At 38.9% G+C, this 22,726-nt stretch overlaps 1 protein-coding gene across 7 annotated transcripts in view; it reads left to right on the plus strand.

Annotated features, from left to right (window-relative positions):
• Positions 1–22,726, plus strand: part of LOC124355304 (protein grainyhead) — a 299,632-nt gene that overhangs the window by 142,040 nt on the left and 134,866 nt on the right. The gene's annotated exons all lie outside the window — the stretch shown is intronic.

Below are 22,726 nucleotides of genomic sequence, written 5' to 3' on the forward strand. Positions count from 1 at the left end.
ATAGTATTCAAATAAAGTATTCAAGAGCTGTATTCGTATTCATATACATGTATTCGTTGGAGGGTTTAGATGAATATATGAATGTTTTAAATATATATGAAAAGAATAATTAAGGGGAGTTTCTTAATTTTAATAAGTAATTATAAAACTGTTCAAACTTGACAAAATGTACAATTATTATTGTACAAATATATTTTACAATGTTTATTTTGTGTTGTGTAAAACAACATATTATTCAGGTTTTTGGTTCCAATCTATTTCTACGATCATTGATGACTAAACCTGAAGTGGAAAAGAATGTTTCAGACGGGACTGAAGTAGCAGTACATAAATCATGGGTATGACATGTTTGTAGGAGGCACAAAAAAGCAAAGGATTTTCCCCCCTTTTTGGCAGGACAATTGCAAATACCCAAGAAACAATGGATTACGGGAAAGAAGTAATCAAGTCTAGACTTGTCTGATAGAAAAGTATTCGAATACTTGTCTTCGAATACAAGGGTGCATTTGAATACACTGTATTCGATTCTTTTAACTATTCGATTCTCCCATCACTACTATGACTCAATTTGTCCGAGATGGAAGGCAGCCGAGAGTCGACAGCTCTGCCTCAGCCAGGGGCGTGCCAGGCCTCTGACGTCACGCGTGGGCTGAGCGTGGGCTCGCAGATCCGCGGATTATGGCCATTATAATGGGCCCAATCGCCGCTCCACGAGGATAGAGGTGCATTCTCGACTCCGCCACGGGCCGTGGACAAAGAAGTGCTGCCCTTCCCGTACCGCAGTCCTACTGCAGGGTCACACGGAAGCCAATCAACTCTTGGGTAACCAGTCGTAACCATCGTCAGTCTTTTAAATATATAATCATTCTTGTTTCAAATCCTGTCGTAAATCTCTGTGGATGAAATTAAGGTGCATCGTCTGAAATGCAGGTGACTAACTTTTCAACAAAGTCATAATAGCCTATTACCTTTTTGGTATTTGGTATAGTGTATAGTGGGCCATACAAATTACAGGTAGAACTAACAGATTTGACGTTAAATACACATTCGAAGCCTTACAAAGTTTTCCCGATGTCGTTGATTGATCCGATTTGGGAAGTCGATGTTTTACGTAAACAAGCTGAAAAAAGACAGGTGACCATACCCACAATATTGCTTCCTTAGTCAACTCTGTTTAATCACTTGGGGTAGTTGAACACACTCCTTAATATGCATTCGATATGTCAAACCCATCAACTAAGGATTAACTTCACGCTTTATGATAACCGATTTCGGAGGCGAGAAATCGTGCGCGAAGAAGAGATATTATCGTCTTGAGCTTTGAGAGTGAATTAGTCTCAATATAAAACACCAGGGTACCTTCGCAGCGTACAAACCTGTCGATGCGTGTAAGTGATTTAGATGGTGTGATGTGCCGTTCCAGTCAATTCGGATATAAAGATATAACACAGAAATTTCCGACGTCCAGATCTTGGAACTGGTATTGACCCGGACAATTGGCATACAACCGGATTTTGAAGCTCTAAAATTTGAATACATAGAACGCAGAAATCTTCGACGGCCAGAACTAGGAACTGCTCTTGTCCCAGTCAATTCGGATATAACCGGATTTTTAAGCTGTGAAAATAGATTAGATATAACACAAAAATCTCCGCCGACCATATCTAGGAACTGCTACTGGCATGACATCCCTTTTGACTCTGAATACTGTTGTCCTCTCCTCGTTTATTATCATGGATGTCCGGGTTGGATTACAATAATTGTCTGAACATTTTTACGCAATAACCAACCTGCTGAATCTTAAATAATAATTAATAGACTCGACATACCCTCTAACTATTGTCTCTAACTAGGTGGATTCCAAATTGTTACCTTCGGCGCTGCGTGAGAAGCGGACAAAGAAGGCTCTGCTCGGCACGAAACCCTACACTAGACATGTAAGGTTCCCAACCAGAGCCTCATCCACTTTCAGTTATCTCGTCCCTGCATTTGTTCACGTATTAAGCCATATCTCAACAGCCCCGGCGAAGGCAGTATCTTCGAGTGTCCAGCTGAAATATCTCCCGACAAGGCGAGGGGCTCGGTCCATCACGCAGCTCTGGCTCGAGCTTGTAACCAATTACTCCAGGGTCTTCGGTAATGGGCTACACCACTCTCACCCGCTGACCAATAACTCCTTCTTCCGCCCTGTCCCGCGCTTTCTCACATCGCTACCCCGCTCTAACATCTCCCCGCCTGCTTTTCTCACCTATTTCTTCTGCTTCTCTTCAACACGTCCTAATCGCTTCACACCTTCCCGACGAATGCGTGTCACTGAAGAGATCTCGCTTGATTGTTTCTTTTTTGTCAATGAAACGCGTACTATAGGTGAATCTTCAAATTTACCTGTTGAAAACGTCTGTCTTTAAGTTAAGTGCACACGTATTCTTTGTGTTCGTTTTGATTATAAAAAGAAACAAGAGTTTATTAGACATTTGTTATCGGACAATAATACAAGACATTTGTAATACCACGATTCGAGATCCGCAATCTGATCTCTTCTTTAGGTTAGTCATCCACCTGAGTAAGAAATCAGATGCAGATCTCGAAACGCCAGGGAACACGGTGGTTAATATTTTTATTTCATTTACGTATCTTTATAGTTAGTTGTACAATTAGAGGAAAACTCGGTTAAGGAAAACTTGTTGGACATGTGTTAGATTAAGACTTACACAACTTAAATTCACAACACTTATAATTTAAACACTCGCATATTTAAACTGTTTTGTTATATTTTCTTTTTGGCAATCATTGAAATTTAGTGATGTTTTTTTTTTATTTTCAGTTATTTGTTATTGTAAATTACTCAAACCGGTTGTAACTTTTTTCTCAGAGTATCCATGTATAAAGTTCCATAAATCTATGTCTATCCAGAGATAATTTTCTTTATTCTTACTTTACTATGTATTCAGGTTCTGCACTGGCTAAAAAATCTATTCATATGTATATCTTGGCTTTCTCTTATGGCCATGGCCAAGCAAGCACTGTGCAGTTTTGGATTCTGTCCAGAGCTAAGATAATGTCATTCATTCAGCTCTATGCATTCATTGCTGATTCAGGTTGTAGTGACAATTAGATCGATTTAGTCTACACTGTTTACACCAGAATGCTGACCTACCAGAATAGCTCACTCAATGCGTTTTGAGTAAAAATTTAAATATTTTATTTCTATTCTGAAAGTTCTAGATCTGTCTGTTTAAAGTCACCTTTCCTACACAATAACAAAATGGCGACACGTACTTCGCAAATATCTTGAACTAGAATCCTAGTTCTATTTTTTTCACAGTTGTTTTGATCGTTCCACAAAGGCAATGTGTGAATTTCTTGAGACTGTAGTCATGTCAAAAATGAACGCAGAGAATTGAGATATTTCATTACAACCTATCAACTCAATGAATAAATCACGCACTATGATATAACTGGCGCACGATTCCCCTTCCACTGCATAGCGTTGTATTAACTCATCATCCAAACAGCACAAATCCTTTGAACGTTTCACTTACCTCGTCATCCTTTTCGTGTAAGGGTCCTTACAATTATCGTGGTAGGGGTCCTTTCTTTTGTTTTTCCTTTCGGCGGAACCCCCATCGTGTCACCAGTTGTCATTGATTGCCGCAAAGTTCACGCGGCAGAAACCCGCACGCAGATTTACGAGCGATCTAAACCCTCGCAGAATGGAGGTGCGACTATAAACTCGTCAAGCGCGTCGCCGCCCGTAAAAACCGACCATTAATCCTTAATCAGATATCTCGAGGATCGGTTGCATGAGAGCTTCCTTTCCTCTCCCATCGGCCATCGGTAATTACACAGCACGAACATTAAAGTAAACAGGTACAAGGGTTCTGTTGTGTTCGACCCCTCCTCTGCTCTTCCATCAATCTTCAGCCTGAATACGGTTCATTACCAGTCGCAGCTATATCCCATCACACTCCGCGCCGGGGCCTGGCTCATTCACTAAAGCGATCGGCCTCCTTGCTCGTTTTTTACCAGTTGTTTTAACCCCCCAACACGCCCAGGCAGTCCGTGCTTGAGCCTGCGTTTGTACGAGTGCGTGCACATGACAAACTTTCAATTCCTAGCTTAGAAATTTCTGGGGTTTGAACAAACCTTGCGTTTGGCATTTACTAAAAAGGCGAGAGAGGGGGTAGAATTAGTAAATAAGTAACTGGCGAACAACTCCAATTAAAAAAAACCGTTAAAAGTAATGTTTATTAATATTACAAATTAGAACAATTGTTTTAAAATTGAGAATTTTTTACATTTTGTTTCATTCTGAACTTCAGAACTTGAAGTTGGTGCCTATACTCGGTTTAATAAAATGAATTTGCTAGTTTTGTGTCATATATTATACGCCAAGTTTACCTCATAAATTGAAAAATTATAAATTCCTTTGGATTTTTGTGTTTAGAATAGCTACCGTATTACGGACTGCAATTGGGTCAAGCAGCATCATTCTTCTTAAAATTCACAAGTTAAGGATGCACCATGGAAAATTCCTCGCTTTGTAAAAAGTGGTAGTAATGAACCCTGAAATATTTCATCATCAGCTTCCACCGCCGCCATCGATCTTCGCCTTGAATGCCGTTCATTACCGGGATAAACCAACAACACTCACGCTGAAATATAGACTAGGCAATACGTGATAAATCCGACAGGGTAGCCAACAGCGCCACAATGCATCGTTAACCACAATAGCCAACTGTGCGGTGCTGAATATCCCACTTCGGGCGTGGACCGGGTCCTCCTCCACGGCATTGTGGGTACGCCGAATTTAGTGCGGAGATTTGGTAACCTGATTTGTTACCAGAGGCAGTTGTCAAATAATTCCTTGTTCTCACAACATGCGAAAGGCGTGGCCGTGTTGTTGTTCGTCGCACGAAATCAATGCAATGTGGGGCAAGTTTATCAGGAGAGTGTTGTGTAGAACCTCTGGTATAGTATCTCTACAGAATCAACATAAACGTTACTTTTTATAGTGTAAAACATTATGTGCTTGAATTACCCAATAAAATAAAAGCATCTTGCTAACTATATATATTAAAATTCACTGATTTTGAATCAAGTTCCAATTCTAAACATAACAGACAGTCTAGGAGCTCGTATAAGCATACAACTTGGTTTTCCAGGAATCGATCGTCAGCTGCACTAAGTTTAGTGGAGGTCAAAATCAGAGGTTATGGAAAGGGTTAACATTATTATTATGAAATGATAATTTTTCTCCGATTAAATTTTGCTACCTTGATACACTTACAGTTGAGCATCAGATACATCAATAATAATTAGAAAATAGTCAGATAATTACGTAGAAAGACTGAAGTTCGCCGCTGTAAAGGTCTGTATATGGTTACCTGGCGCTTATTTAACATTAATTTACTTGCAAAGCTTACTCTTTACTTATCACGGTAGGTTATAAGTGTGTCAAGCTAACAAAAATGGTTCTAAATGCATGTTAGAAACTCAATTTATCAAACCTATGATCCTTTTTGCGCTGCTTCCGGAGTGATCGAGTATTCCAGTTGATTAAGTGGGATTAAAGCTGCCTTTTCTCGAAATCCCCTGGAGCTAAACCGTACATGGATTGTTCAGAAAAAGAAAACGTTCCTATCCCATATCAGTTTAAGCTAGTTGGTCATGACCACCCCAGGGTCCACTGAATATCCTTAGATGATGAGGGAATCCAATTTGCACAAACTACCATTATTCGCACCCCTGGAACAGGTTATCCCCAACCGATATCTGAGAATTTTGACATTAAATATGCCCTAGGACCTACCCTTTGGGTTGTGTATTAGTGACATAGGTTCTTTATGAACCCTGCATTGTATCTCCAGATAGTAACAAGCCAACCAAAATCCTATTTGTCCTTGCGATATCAAGATATGGACTTGAATATCAAAATACAAACTTCAAGAGCGGGGCTTTTAAATTCTCGCCTGGTACGATAACGGTGAGTGTAGTTCTACTACTACGACCATTTGGTATTCCTCGTACGAAATTTAGACAGCGTGTCCATGACAACGAGGCCCGACACCCCTCCTACCTGGCGTTCAAGTCTCCCGTCACGTTCTCGTTTACCCAACAATTACTTGACAGTCTGCCATAAAATCGTGATTTACACACGTCGTCCACACGAGCTCAACCATATTCTCTCTGGAAGATGCTTTTTGGACCATTTCATAGATGTAATCAAGCCTATTCTAGGTTAGGGAAGTGGTCGATGGTATAGGAAGCGAGTTTAATATGAGTTCCCTGTTTTAAATCTGGATAGTAAAGTTCCCAGTAGCCCATTTTTGGTCTCAGTTCTTTGACATCCTAAAAACAATTTTGAAGTAAATAAAAACTTCCCTTGAATATATTGTAAATTTAAAGTACTTATTTTAAATTAGTCTCGTTTAAACGAATCAGATTTTATCGAGGCAACTTGTTAAGCAAAACTTCTGTTAATACGGCATAATTATCTTTGTATAGCGAAACGTACGTTACAATGTATGTAATGCGGCTGCAGATAAATTATAATATAGGCTAACATTTATTCATGAATGAATAGAAGAACTGTGCTGTATTTTATCATGAGGTTGATTTGAATAATTTTAGTGAAACATATGTTTTTTCATAGAATTGATTTGATTAACCATCGAATTACGGTTAATCGGGTTTCGGTCAACCTCAACAGATTGTTACTCTGTTTCTTTCAACTATCGATGGCAGATCCGAGTTAATAAACACCTATCTACTCAATATTTACCATCACCATATAAATTTATCCTCGAAGATAGAATTTATGAATTATTATTTCAGTATAGTAAAATCGTAGCACATAAAATACTACAGTAAAAGTTCATAAAATACTATAGTTCATTCTGCAGAAGGTCTGCAATCAAATGACTCGCCACTACGCAATCGATATAAATAGTTGGTCGAAAGATCGACCGTTCAAAAGCTTAATTCGATTAATAACCGACAAAATAGGGACACGTGACCTCTCAGTCGTTTTCACGATTATCCGCCCAGACCATAACGCAGAGTCAAAACAGCTATTTTTGGGAAATTATTGCCATTTTACCCTCCAGTACATCATTAGAGGTAATTATCCCAGTAGGGAAATTCGATTTGCATTATCTGAAATAAAATCGCAATTTATGTAATTAATTAAGATGGCGGTCTCGAGTAACGGTTGCCTGATTGCCGCAGATTGCTGGGTCGGTTGCCGCGGGGCGTCTGCGCTACAACTTAAGTCCAACGGTAGGCCTTCAGGCCTTTGACAGATATTAGGAGGCCAGGAGTCAATTTTTGAATCTGAAACCAAAATTCTGAGCTATTTCTACGCGTTTAATTTTGCATAAATAGTGTTTTAAAATCGGACACAGGAAGCTCGCTAAAAAATACGGGCTACTTTTACGATATTCGTTAGAAATATCAGTTCACATTACCACAAAGATATTAAAATTTATTCGTATGCAACTCCTGTCCTGTTTGCTAATGTCATTAGCGTTAAAAAAACTTAAATTACGTTCTTTATGTTGAAATGAAGGTCTCATTCACTTAAAAAGTGATAAGGGATTTCGGAATTGTACTGAATGATAAATCGTTGAATATTTAGTTGAGAAGTTATGTGGAATAAGTGTAAGTTTTCATTATTATTACTGTATATACAGTATTTAAAAACGATTATTTGTCATTTTGCCACTAGTGAATTGGCAATGTCTTTAAATTTTTCTTCAAAATGGCATTTGTGTTATTTCTACTTAAGCAAGATTGACCTTTAATTCTTACCCTTATGAATTTAATCATACATAACAATATAAAGATAATTGCTTACTTAATAATAACAATTTATTTTTATGAATATAAATATATTTATAAAGTTTATGTTAATTGGAATACATGTATATAACGGAGTTCAGCAATGCTTTTTATAAAATACAAAAGTTAATACATTTTTTTTATTTGAGAAACATTTAGTTGCATCAAAAGGCTGTGGTGTGATAACCCTCAACATAGTGAAAAGATAAACATACGATCCAAGCGTTCAGTTAAATTAAAACAATGTTGTAGCTTAATCGCTTTGCTTAAATGTATATTATCACGTACAATATACCTCCCTAGGCCCCAATTAATACACCTTATTTAGCGTGAGTTTAAGTTGAGAGAGGATTTTTTTTTAGATATTCTTTTATTTGTTTTGGTAAATTACGCACCTAATATCAATATCTTACCCGAGCAATACCTTGTGTTTTATTGTTAGAAGTATAAATTGCACAATAATAGTGAATAATCATTAGATAAGGTACATAGTAAACAGCATTAACTATCCGAGCCAGTGAATGATAGACCAATCTCCTCTAAATCAGTGATAACTAAAGATAACCAACATAAATCTCCGCCAGATCAGTTATAACTAAAGATAAACAACATTAATCTCTGCCAGATCAGTTATAACTAAAGATAAACAAAATTAACCTTCGCAATATCAGTGATAACTAAAAACAAACAACACCAATCTCCGTTAGATTAGTAATAACTAAATGTAAACAACACCAATCTCCGTTAGATTAGTAATAACTAAATGTAAACAACACCAATCTCCGTTAGATTAGTAATAACTAAATGTAAACAACACCAATCTCCGTTTAGATTAGTAATAACTAAATGTAAACAACACCAATCTCCGTTTGATTAGTAATAACTAAATGTAAACAACACCAATCTCCGTTAGATTAGTAATAACTAAATGTAAACAACACCAATCTCCGTTAGATTAGTAATAACTAAATGTAAACAACACCAATCTCCGTTAGATTAGTAATAACTAAATGTAAACAACATCAATCTCCGTTAGATCAGTAATAACTAAAAAAATCAACATATCCATAACATTACACAATGTAGTATCACATTGCAATAGTTCAAATAACTATAAGCAAAGTATTTATAAATATAAAATATTAATGTTACATTCTGTCTTACAATATGCAATAGTTATTGACTATAATTAGAAAATGTATACCTTACCAATATTTATACGAACTGTTTGTTTTAGAAATTTGCTTTAATATATAAGAATGCACTAAATATATTTTGTCTTATGACACTAAACACGACTAAGAAATTTACAAATGATGTCGCTTAGTCGAATCATCAATCAGAGGTTGTTAGTGGTCTCAGATGGATCTGTTAGCGCTCATGCAGCCACTAATGTATTCATGCATCCTCTGCCGACGTTTTAAAAGGCCGGGTGATACTTCTGTTAATGATGAAGCAGGACGAATTACCGGCTCGGCACGGCACGGCACGCTACGACGGCACGGCCCGGCTAGTGAGATATGATTACATTGGTGGGACCATTACCCGACCCTAGAATAATTGGGTACAAGCCCGGGACCATGTGATAAACTGGCGGCTTTCTTGGTTCTCTGAGGAGATATTTCAGCCCGAGTCTAACTAATCTAAGGTCTTAAGTCTCGTAGAGCCCTTGGTTAACAGTGGAGAGCATGTGGTTGAATCCACAAGGGAAAATTTTACTAAGTCTTAAGTTTGTAGTCTATTACCTAAACTATTATTAGAAAAATATTTCTTACATTTATTATTATCAAACTCTTAATGAATTGAGCTTCCAAATATGCTGATTTTTAACCAGTTTGTATAACTATTTTGTCTTGCGTGTTTTGATTTGTATATTTTATGGTACCGATTAGTGTAATCTAAGTGAAGAGGCAGTCTCATGTCTTGTTAGGTGCACAATTGAGCGTACTGCGATGTCTCTGACACGATCTCTAAGCACGACGGAGCAACCGAGTTTTCTAAACTCTTTTGAGCTTTTTCGTCGCCGAATCTTTCTGGATCGCTTCAGACGAACATGACTTCAGATTCCAGGAGTCAAGTCTGAGACAGCGTCAGATACTAGACGCTGCACTAAGAGGAAGACGGACTGGAGCTAAACTCAGTATTCAAATCTAGAAAAGCTACTGTCATGATCTCAAAAGATTTACATTTGTAAAAAGAGTTGTACTAGGAATTTAGTAGGGGTAATAAAATGTTTTTTAAGAGAATATTAAGTTTTATTAGATGTTTTAAGTCACCCTTAATTCAATAACACTTCTGTTTTCTTTATAACCCGGTTGGGAGGAAAAGAGGAACACCCATACCATCAAATGGCCTTGTATTAGTAAGAGCCAACTAGGGAACTTAATTTCATGGAAATTGCAAATGAGCTGAAATGCGCTAACTATAGTCATCGGGCGAGAGGTGTGGAAATTTATAACTAAACATAATCTAGCTAATCGCACGGTGTCGTTGAAACCGCAGGAGATGAAAGAATGTGGGAAACGGCAACGCCGGTGAAGAGTTAAGAATCTCGGACAAAACGCCTTCGATGAATGAGTGAAGCAGAACAATGGCGGAAGAAGGATGTGGGACCTCCCCCGGGTCGCTAATTCCATACACTTATATATGCGTATAAATCGGCGAGGTCGCGCGGTCAAGTCGAGCTCGGAATGCGAGAAATCATCATTTTATCCGACAGTCGGAGTTGGCGAGTAACAATTTATTGTGGCATTGTGTATTGTGCGATAAGATCGGGCCAGGACAGTCCTGGAGAAAGTGCACGGGCCGAGCATTGCTGATAGCGAGGCACGGAAATGTCGAGGGACGCGCTATAAAAAGTGTTCTTTAGCTCGGGCCACGGCCTTATCAGCGGCGGAGGTGCGGTTTCACTTTCCGGGGTTTAGGGGTTCTTTATGCCGGGTACCTCGTATGCCGGTGCGGCGAGATCGTGGGCAGAATGTGTGAGTTCGGTAATCCTTGGACAGAGAGAAAGAGAGAGCAAAATTTCGACCTTTCAAAACCACACGTGGACTCCTATAAGTGAATGATTCTTTATCAGCTCACTATGTCAAAGTGTACTGAGAAAGTAGAGAGTAATGTGATGGGCTATGCAACGAGTTAGAAATTGTTTCCAGCCTTCCTTTTAAATTTACAATGCTTCGTTTCCTGGCCATGTTATGATAGATGTGCTTCGATTTACATATAAAAATTAAAATAAATTCCATTCTTTAAGTCAGTATTTTCTTTATTTTCACTGTACTATTTATTGTTTTTGGAAGGGTCAATGCAATCTAGGGCATAACCCTGCCCGCATCAAGTATACTCTCTGACTAACTTTTCATCCTTTGGACAGCAGCATTCATATCCTAGTAAAATTAGTTCTAGGCATTTATGTGTTGGGATCTTAGCCAATTACAGCACAATTTAGGTATTGATAATAGTCTATTGTTGTCTGTTTCCCAGATCCCACCTACGGAATGGTTTGGTGAGGAGCTCACGCAATAATCTATTTTGGAAAATTTTCAAAATTCAAAAGAAAGCGATAATCGGATAATTTCTAACGTCAATATCAGAGTCTTGTTGACCGCCTTTAAAAAAGTTGTAATTGTTGACTATGCCAAGTCTATTCATCTTGGAGACAGTTTTATTCTATCTAAATGTGCCCTAACAAGGTCGAGGCGTATACGAGTATGACACAACAGGCAGAGACAGCTCGGAACTGGGAAACAGAACGGTGGCTTATGAACACTTGTCTTCGCAAGTAGGTATCACTATATCAACAGGTTGCTAGATGTAATTAAAAATGCACCAACGCCTAAGGATTTAAAGACTCTGTTCAAACGTGTTTTTTTAGCGCCAAAGTCGTTCTATGATTCGACGAGTTCGTCTAAAATCTGATTAGGGTACACCTGAAAATTGAATATTCTTGTGAAACAATTGAATTTGAACTTGGCTTTCAGTATGTCAGGAAGCCAATCATTGTTCAAATGTGCAGCTAGAATTGGTCGTTAAAAATATCTTGTGAATAAAAATGATTTGAAATTGTAAGATTATTTATACTCATGATATTAAATGCATATGGTGTAGGTCAAAAACGGCCTATTTGAGAAGATTTTGAAATATGAGAAATTATCGAATTTCCCCTCCGTGTTGTCCACCGAAATTGGGCTCCACTGTGGATGACAACCACGCTTTTGGTATGGATGTAATCTCTGTCCAAGAGTCTAGCTGGTATTTAGAGGATCCTATTCCCACAAGTCACGATTTCCCGAGAGCTTGCACGCTCAGCTGCAAGTATGATCTCTGCTGCAGTTATGATCTCTGCTGCAAGTGTGAGCTCTGCTGCAAATCAGACAATGTCCCGGGGATATGGCTTTGACTTCACCTCTGTTGTTGGTTGGGCGCGATCAATACTTACGTCTGCAAAATTTTCGATTGGCATCAACCAAACTTCTGCAGAAAGCCACAGTTTGAACACGGTTCCCTTTACATTATCTAGTAGAACTTGAACATGTTATTGATTAAATCAGAAAAGTAGTGGTTCTTACTAGCAGAGGTTTGACTTTGCCAAAAACTGACAAGAAAGGATTAGAAGATGCAGTTTTAAGTCATGGAGGATAGAATTGCATTAGAATCCGATGGTACGAAAATCTCTTTAAATACTTAGATTTTCTTAATAAGTTTTTCATCTTCTACGCTACTCCTTAAAAAGCATTATCTCTTAATACGTTTTCCTTCATCTTATACGATACTTCTTCAAAGCCGCTATCTTCCAGTGCAGTGATTGCTTTGAGGTCGTGTTGAACTTTACACCGAGCGTCTCAAGGTGGGTGTAGCCCGCTCCCTAGCGGTCCCGACCTCCTACGCCTCCACCTTCAGCAGGGCCAGACGGCGAGGCGCGCACCTCAGTAATTGACAGTCGCCGCGCCACGGCGCTTCAGGCCTCCATTCTCTTCCACCTCCCAATCCAATCTCCCATGGGGGCTCCGGACACTGTATTAGCATAATCACCGGGGATCAGTAGTATTCCACGGGATAAGATGGATCGCTGCAGTTTGTCTGTGGCAACTTAAATTATTTATATTGTAATACAGTAAATATAAATAAGCTAATATTTATTAAGGCCCTCATCCGCCAATTTCTGTGGGATGAATAAAAGCGAGGGTTTCAACGGTACTGGCTGACAAGGCATTGCAGAAGCCCCGGTTGAAACCCGGTGGTCGGATTTTCTGATTATTTATGGTTACTCACTAATGATGGAGTTACTTTAGCAGTCCGCTGAGCCTACTCTGTCTTAGTATTGTGCCTTCATGTGTTTTTGTTCTCTTAGGACAAGAAGCTTAGAAAATTGCACCTAGTCCTATAAGGACCTTAGCGCTGCTTCCGGAGTGACAGGATGGGTAAGGTTTGGGGTAGGGGCCGCCTCTTGTTGAGATTCATGAGGAAACATTTGGGGCAAAATCTCAAGTCATGTCCTCTAGGAAGAAGAGAAAGCCAGGTCTGAACCAGACTCTCTAGTCAAAGCAGGCAGGGGGTGGCACACTCTTATACCTATGTTGGCAAGAATCTTTGACTCTAAGGAATTAATCTGAACTTAGACTTAGTAACACACGTCAGATACCGAACACAATGCATGTGTTTGTCTTAAACTGCGTTTCATACTCTAACTGGCATCTTAACTGCATACGTTTGATACAATAGGCATAGCGTACGTGAGGTATAAAAACTGCGAGTCCTACATTCGGCGTACAATGGAGTACGTTTAATGCAAACTGCGTGGCGTACGGCTGGCACGAAGTTTGTTCCGAATGTTTCATATAGAGCATTACTTACGTTACGTACAAACAGGTCCAGTGTTTAGTACAAACTCTACTGCGTACGTTTGATAAAAAAGCATTAGCTTTATTTTGTTTTTTTTTTCATAAAAATTGTCGTATTACATGTTTTAAATGGTTTCTCCAACGATCCACGTTGCATCTGCAGCTCCGATTGAGCGCAATCGAACGATAGTGAAATCGAAATTAGTAATAATAAATATGTAATTAATTGTAGAGGTAGCCTATGTGTAGTAATAATTGGAAATATGAAATGTCCTTACTTGTCTGTTCTCTTGAAAAGTGTTTTCTGACAGATTTGTCTAGTTCAAATAAAACCTATTCGTAATGCTCAATGTTTTGGATTTTTACATTCATGTATCCTTACTATATTGATTTCGTAAAGTTAAAGTTATAAAAGAACTTATTTAACTAGGATTTATTTATAACGGTGACTTTCTTTTGTCGTTTTTGAATGCCTCAATTAAGACATATAATCTCAGAATTCGTAAAATTGTACACATTCTTAACTTTATTTCGATGATACCGAATCACACTCAAATAATATCGTTTTTAGATCGTGTAAACTTATAGGTTACTTGGCACGCATTTTACTTGTTCATGACCTTGAAAGGTAACAAATTGTAATGCAAAACTGAATTAAATATTAAAGATCAAATTACATTCCAATTCACAATTCATCCCAGCAATGCTATTTAATACAAGTAAAAGTAAATACATAAGAAAGATTAAACGGTTTGAGTAATTAATAAAATTAAAAACTTATTTAAAGAAATATAGCAGACATAATTTTTACACTGCCCTGCTAAACGGCGCTTAACTAAGGGCATTTACGATTATCCATTAAATTAACACAGCCTAGTTTCATTACAAATATAAATCCATGTAATCCACATCCACGTGTGATTTACATATGCGCGCTCATTTGCATTTCTATTCATTATTGCGCGGTGAAAAACAAGTAAGTTGCAAGCTGAGATATAGTAATGTAGGTTTATTCAAGTTTTATTGCATTACCGTTATGTCCTTACTACTTGTAGCAGCAGAGAGAACAACGACTGTTGCACGCGCATAAACAAAATATAACGTGCGCCTGTTACTAATGAATCCCTCTCTGGGTCTGGTGGCCGCTTGCCAACAAGTGGTCAGTTCTGCCGTGGATTTCAAATGTCAAGGCTGAGTTCAGCATGGTGTTACCTGTACGGATCTGGGTGACAAGAGTTCTCGAAGATGTATCTATGTTAATATCACTGCGAAAACATTTTGTTCGTGGACATGTTTTTATTGTCAAATAAACATGCAGGGTAGCAAAACGTCACAGCACGTAAAGCATAACACCTTTTCCTGAAACGTGCAAAATTTCAATTCTACAGTGTGTTTAATTTTCAAGATATCACCCTGAGTTATATGTTTTAGTAACGCTCAGCCAAGACATGCACTGTCATCAAACTCAACGTTGCCTGCATAGAAATGAAGCTTTGTGCAAAGTTTCAATTATATAGTTTATTTCATTCTCGAGATATCACCCTGAGTTTTGCTAACGCTCGGCCAAGTCCCAAGAAGTGACATGTTCTGTTATCGGACTGAACGTTACCTGCACAGAAATTAAACTCGTGCAAAGTTTCAATTCTATAGTTTATTTCATTCTCGAGATATCACCCTGAGTTTTGCTAACGCTCAGCCAAGTCCCAAGAAGTGACATGCTCTGTTATCGGACTGAACGTTACCTGCACAGAAATTAAACTCGTGCAAAGTTTCAATTCTATAGTTTATTTCATTCTCGAGATATCACCCTGAGTTTTGCTAACGCTCAGCCAAGTCCCAAGAAGTGACATGCTCTGTTATCAGACCGAACATTACCTGCATAGAAATTAAACTCGTGCAAAGTTTCAATTCTATAGTTTATTTCATTCTCAAGATATCACCCTGAGTTTTGCTAACGCTCAGCCAAGTCCCAAGAAGTGACATGCTCTGTTATCGGACTGAACATTACCTGCATAGAAATTAAACTCGTGCGAAGTTTCAATGATATAGTTTATTTCATTCGAGATTTTTCGTCACCCTGATTTATAGGTTTTACTAACGTTCAGCTAATTAGTAAGGGACAACATATCATATGCTGCTGATCTATCAGCACCTGAGTAATTCGTATAAATTAAACTCTGATCCTAGACGTTCTTAGGCTACTTGTAGGAAGTTAGATAATTCTGAGTTGGTGTTGGACGAACTGAACATAACCTAACTGGGATACCGCGGGAATCGGTCCCCATCAAACCTGATGGTATTAGGAATGTAGAACTGTCGAGAATCCCATCAAAATACTTCATACCTAATTGTTATTCGCTCTCTCAAGAAATGGCATTCAAAGCTTCTACAAATACTCGTGAGTATCAACTCGGAGCTCAGTAAGATCGAGGACGTCGGTCAGACTGCAGGCCTAATCCTGAGACTCGGCCAGCGGCGGTAGCGACAGGCACGACCGCCGATACATTTCTGCGATAATAATTAAAATCTGTCCGAAAGTGGCAGCAGGCAGAGACGTACGGCTCGTGACCATGAGCGGCCTTGACTCCTGGCCCTCGAGAGCGAGAGAGAGAGAGAGAGATACTCTCGCGTGGGTGGGAGAGAGACGGATAGAGCACTCGCTGCGCCGTCAGTCAGTATTGTTCAGCACCTCTGGCAGGAGAGTCTATTTACTCGGGCATTGTTCAGTACTGGGCGGCCCGAGCTTGAAAGAAGATTGTTTGCGGTCATCAGTCTGGGAAAAAGCACTTCTGCTCATTGTTACTTTTGGTGCTAGTGGAATTTTTAACGACAAGTGTCGAAAAGTGCTGTTTTGCGAGTCGCTTCAAGATGTTGCGTTGTTATAATAATTTTCTTTTTACAATTTAAATATTAAAAGAGACACGTTTACTTTATTTCGACAGTTCAGACTCAAACAGTCAAAACAATAATATACAATAATAATCATTCATACTCTCCTCGGTGGATGAACTTCTTATATAGTATATTAATTTCTTTCACAAACAGCGAGGTATTATTTTATCAGTACTTTCAATACCGATCTCAAACAATGTTTTATGTAAGACGAACAGGTCCTTTAATCCATCTTAGTCAGTGGTACCTCCGTGGTAACCCATTAAAATGGGTGTGGTAACCCATTACATTGCGCAACAGGTATAATTAAAATAAAAAATGTTAATGAGGCTGAAGTGCTATGACGTGGCCTATTACAATGATACGACCTTTGCTTTAACTCGGCTATATATTGCACCTGTCACCGCCAGATAATCCATTCCATCCGCCGTCATCTCTGCTCAGTCACCGAGCCTATACGACTTCTTTCCAGTTTGATTACGGCGACTGTTATCTCCAAAAGACAGGTCATCGTCAATACCAGGTCATGGTACCGCACACGACACCGAGCCTACACGACTTCTTTCCAGTTTGATTACGGCGACTGTTATCTCCAAAAGACAGGTCATCGTCAATGCCAGGTCATGTTACCGCGGTAGTTATGTACCGCACACGTCACCGAGCCTATACGACTTCTTTCCAGTTTTATTACGGCGACTGTTATCTCCAAAAGACAGGTCATCGTCAATGCCAGGTCATGTTACCGCGGTAGTTATGTACCGCACACGTCACCGAGCCTATACGACTTCTTTCCAGTTTTATTACGGCGACTGTTATCTCCAAAACACAGGTCATCGTCAATACCAGGTCATGGTACTGCGGTAGTTATGTACCGCACGTCACCGACTTCTCGGCTGTGGTTAACCTAGAAGACCACGTGATCCGTCTGCTATTCAATTACCTTTCCTGGTATCATTTATGTCTACTCAAGAAAACATATTTACTGCGTCATATAAGTTCCTGTTATATGTAATAAAGCATGGAAAATTAACAAAAACTCCACATGCAATTTATAGATGCGAGTTCCATCTTTAGTGTACCGCAATCGGTTTTGGTTGAGATGTCTTTTTTATTAGAATAGCACTTTAGTAAGACGTCTTTTCTGATGACATGAAAAATAGAAGTGTTTTTGGTCATAAAACGAGGCATTTGAAGCGCAAATTTGAGGTTTCATAACCAAATCTAAAGAACAATGGTCATTATAACGGTATTATTTTTATAGTTTATAGTTTCCATATGACAGATAACTGGGGATTGCCCTATTTTTTATTCGAAAAACAGGTAACAATATATGTTTTAGAAATAATAATATTTCTATAAAAATGGCTGCTAGCCGTTAAACGAGATGTTTCTTGACGTATGTTTATATGAAATGTGTTATTTAATGGTGAATAATATAAACCAAAGAAATTTGTGATACCCTATGGTGAACACCCTGTATATTTATATGCAGGTAGTTTCGCGAGAGTTTGGCACAACTTTAGGATGTGGTAGTAGACACAAAATCAAACAAAAGTGTTATATAAACATATTTTCTACCTCGCTTCGTTTAGTGTCTGTCTGTACCTATGAGTTTTTTTAGTTAAAAAAATCGAATCTCAGAACCCGTTGAAGCAAATAACATCAAACTGGTGGCAGTTATGTTAAGCTAATTAAATTAAAAATAAAAAGATAAAATTCCTATTTTCACTTTCCATTTCAAAATGGCGGCATTTAACATTTTTCAAAATTCTTTGGGCTACGCTGCAACCAATCACGGTACAGCTCCATACCTTCCAAATCACCTGTACAGGCGGATATGTATTATTGGTAGAGCCGATCGAACATGGCTCTCCATGGGGAGTCTGAAGTATCTACAGAATTCAATTGCTTAAGGACTGCTTTAATCCTAAGGATTAAAATGACTTATTCTTAAAATTGTAATGCAACTTAATACATCGGAACTTTGCAAGAATTGGTACATAATAAGAAATAATCACAACCCCTTCACAGTCCCACATCTCCACGGAGACGTGTTTACTTGGCTCTCATTGATGGAAGGTCATGTAGAATTAGCGATACGTGTCCGTGGACTATTCGATAACGGAGCTGTCGACAAGTATAGGAATCGGAATAGAGTTAGCATAACCAGATACAGGACCACAGCTTGTAAGCGAAGCCGAGTGACTTCTCGCCTTGTGAGCGGAGAGCACAGCGCTTCCCGGATGGTAATTTATGTTGATGAAATGGCACCGGGCAGTGGATGCCGTCCAATTGGAATATTTCTTTGGCCTTATGGTGCTTACCTGCTCAAGGCTTCCTCGGGATACGCAGAGGCTTACATTTTATTCGGTCGTAAACATGTTGAATAAGCCGTGTTGAATACAGCAGGAAATACCGAACCTTAACGGTGTTTGTTAATTTATTATTTTTCTCGGCTGAATTATGACGGAGATGTTCTAAGTAGAATTTATGTTCCAGGTATGTGCCATGTCCAGCAGTCCTCAGTAATGTTCTACATAAGGACGTGAGTTATATTTTTGTACTTAAAGGTTAAGCTAACTAAAGGCCATATGCTTGTTAATTGAGTTTGTATAGATTGGTTACTTTTCTCAACTATAAAAGTTCAAAATAGACTACGTAAGATATGAAAGTCAAAATGTGGAATACATAAGTAGTGATACAGTGGTAAGGCTACAAAATAGATTACTTTGCGGAAGTGTAGTATTTACAAAAGTTACCTTGGGTTTTTGTACTAGTTGTAAAAGTAAGTAAACTTTAAAGTAAAAGTTTAAAGAGGCCCCATATCAAATACTCATTACTTAATCTCTCTTTTAATTGCTACATTCATTTAACGTCCACTTTGTTTAGTCGTGATTGTGCTCATAAATTAATTACTGAACTGTTGCGTCATCAAGGAAAGACTGGACAAGCTGGACAAGCACCATGGTAGAACTCGGTCTTCTTTGCATTTAATGATATCGCATAAAATCTCCAGTCTGTACTGTAGCTTTATTACCTTCTCGAATAACTACGTAAATTATAGAATTCCCTAACGCTCTGCCAAATCTCATGGAAGGCCAACACAGAACTTGGTATTTCTTATATAAAATTTATTGATATCCTCCATGAGTAATGATTTTCTCAACCGCTCAGCCAAATTACGAAGGTACAGTATACAAGTACCCTCATCGAAATCGATATTGCCTTAAAAACATATTCATACGAGATTTGAAGTTAAGCTCAATTAGTTCTCGTGATAGTCTTCTGATAGAGAGTAAGGCATGCAGTAGAATTTGTTTGCTTCATGTCGTAGGTTTTTACTAATGCACGACCAGACTGTACGAATATTTATTTTTAATAGAAGGTATAGGTGAACTCGATGGAAACCACTTATTTTCTTACTGACTGGAAATTGTGATGACATAAGAACATATATCCAATTACTTTCTCCCATAGAAAATTCAAGCTCACCGGTGATGGACTCGATGGAAACCTTTACTTATTTTCTTACTGACTGGAAATTGTGATGACTATAAGAACATATATCCATTACTTTCTCCCAGAGAAACTTCGAGCTCACTGGTGGTGGATCTTGAAAGCGTAGTTTGATAAAGACTAAGATTTATACACATTGCGTAAAATACAAAGAAGAGAACTATAATTCGAAGGAACTTTGTACTAGGAAGGTGCTAGCTATCCAATATCTAGTAAAATGTTTGACTTCAGTTTTATTAGTTATAGCCGTGACTGTTTTAGGAAGATAAAGCAATTCCAAGAAACGTCCGATGAAGACATTGGGTATGGCTGCATTATACTTCCTTTTCTCGAAAAGGAAAACACTAATTTGCCTGATTATTCGTGGTGGCTCTGCACTAAGATTGTTGAATGTCTAAATATAATCGCCTAATCAGCGGATTGCCCCTCAGCATCCACGGGTATAATTCACACACTTTAAGACCTTGTGGTCCCGTGGAAAGTACACCTTAGTCTGTCTGTACCCTGACCCCAGCAGCCCCATCAGTCCCGGCCATAGCTCGGTTCCTGGAATGACCCCCATTAGTCCCAGAGTCCCCACATGCCTGCAGTCCTCGAGATCCGTGGCTCTACCCTTTATGGACTCTGGGAGAGTAATTGATCCCTCGCCGGTATTCGCCCTACGCGCTGGCATCCCCGCGTCAATTGGTGGAATATAGACGGCTCATTAACTGAACTCACGTATCGGAGTTGCGTTGTCTTTGGAAAGTCAAGAACTATTTTGACAGGTTATGATTTCCTTCAAGAATAAGGTATAACTCTGTGTTTTGTTAATGATGGACGATGTTCTTTGGAAGAGGCTGAATCCGTTAATTTCCTTGGAATGTACCTTGATCGCTTGCTGACATGGGACTTTCACATTGAAACGCTTGTTTCTTGGTCTACGTTGGAGGACTTTACAGCATCTGCTCCATGGTTGCTTCTGGCATTTATGTTTCGCGTAACCTTACAAAATTCTGCCTATTGTTGTATTAAAAATTGTCTACTTTGACCTGGTACATCCATATTTGAGACTGTGGGGCAGCTGTTTTAAATACAAACTCGAAAGAGTATTTATAACGCAAAAGAAAGCTGTCAAAATTCTTTACAAATTGAATTTTAGATAGTCGTGCAAATATGCCTTCAGAGAGCTCGGATTGTTAACTTTATCTGGTCTCTATATTCTCGACGTCGTTCTATACTGTCGACTCAAATGCGAGTTGGTCCAAGGCAGTGACGTCCACCAATACGAGAAAAGAGGCAGCGACAACTTTCGGATTGTACAACATAGAACGACGTCACTTGAACACACTTGCCGTCCCAAGTTGGTGTGAAACTGATTAACAAGCTCTCTGAGAGTATTAAACATGTAAATAATCCCAAACAGTTCAAATCTAGATCAAAACACCTCCTGGTGTCAAAGGCGTTTTACTCCGTTGAAGAGAATGCTGAGTTGCTGGGATGAAAATTATTGAAAACAAGAATAAAATAAAAACCCCAGTTCTGTTATACAGAATAGCTATAACTGCAATAGAATAAATGCAAATGTATATAATGATCAATGTATCTGACGCATGCATCCAATCTTGGAATTGTTGACCCAATAAAGATTGTTATTATTGTTTTAATAGGAAACCCTATCATATGCGTACAGCCACAAATTTCCTCATTTGGCTATTTTGTTTTCTGAAACTATCTTCAATGACAAATTCTATCAATTTTCTACTGTGAATGTTTTTCATTACAAAACTCCATAAAATGCAAATCAGAAGTGCGATCTCCAGGTTTGAGGTAACTCAGGAAAACTAATTCCAATACATCCTAACCTCAAAAAGTCCTCACAGTAGGGTTAGGTAGGGATCATAATAGAACTCCAGTAAGTACATAAATTGCAATACTTTCTTTTAACCATGAAATCAGTTTTGTACATTTCCTTATACCAATAATAGAATTCCATTAACAGAATAAAAACTTGCTAATGGATTGTATATCACACTCATTAATGATCTGTTCATTGTAATTAATTAATGTACATAATTACCGTTTGCCATTTTAATGGTACTTTTTGTAACAGAATACTGTAGGTCGTTCGTAGTAGTTTAGAAATTGAAACGATGAAATCAGCAGCGGTAGAGATTTCTCCAGCCCGAGGCAGCTGCTCGATCTCCACTACAATCACACACCAATCGAACTCCCCGATGTGTACGGTTCGCGCCAATTATCATCAGTTTCCGATCGGCAAGCAGTCGTGCCAATCGAAGCGCGGACAACCGATTACCTCCCGCGTCTCCCCCCAGTTAATTTTGTCCCTCCTTTAGACCGTCGGAGAGTTGCCGAACCCGGCTGATTTACACAAGAGAGTGCTTCTTTACGAGGGGACTCTGGTCAAGGTACGTTCTGCAGGCCAGCGCGAATTAGAATATGAAAGCCGCCAGTGGGGTGGCCGCAGAAGAGGGGTGGCAGTTTTTACGGACTGCGCAACTCTCGGTTTTAACACGGCGCGGCGTGTTGACCGATGTTCTCGCCATTCGCACCTGCCTCGCACATTCTATGCCGTCTGTGGGCTAGCGAGGGCATTGGCATTGCCGTCATGCCGGGAATCCTGGGAATGCACGTCA

This window comes from Homalodisca vitripennis, chromosome 2 (assembly GCF_021130785.1).
Source record: "Homalodisca vitripennis isolate AUS2020 chromosome 2, UT_GWSS_2.1, whole genome shotgun sequence".
In the NCBI taxonomy this organism is placed as follows: domain Eukaryota; kingdom Metazoa; phylum Arthropoda; class Insecta; order Hemiptera; family Cicadellidae; genus Homalodisca; species Homalodisca vitripennis.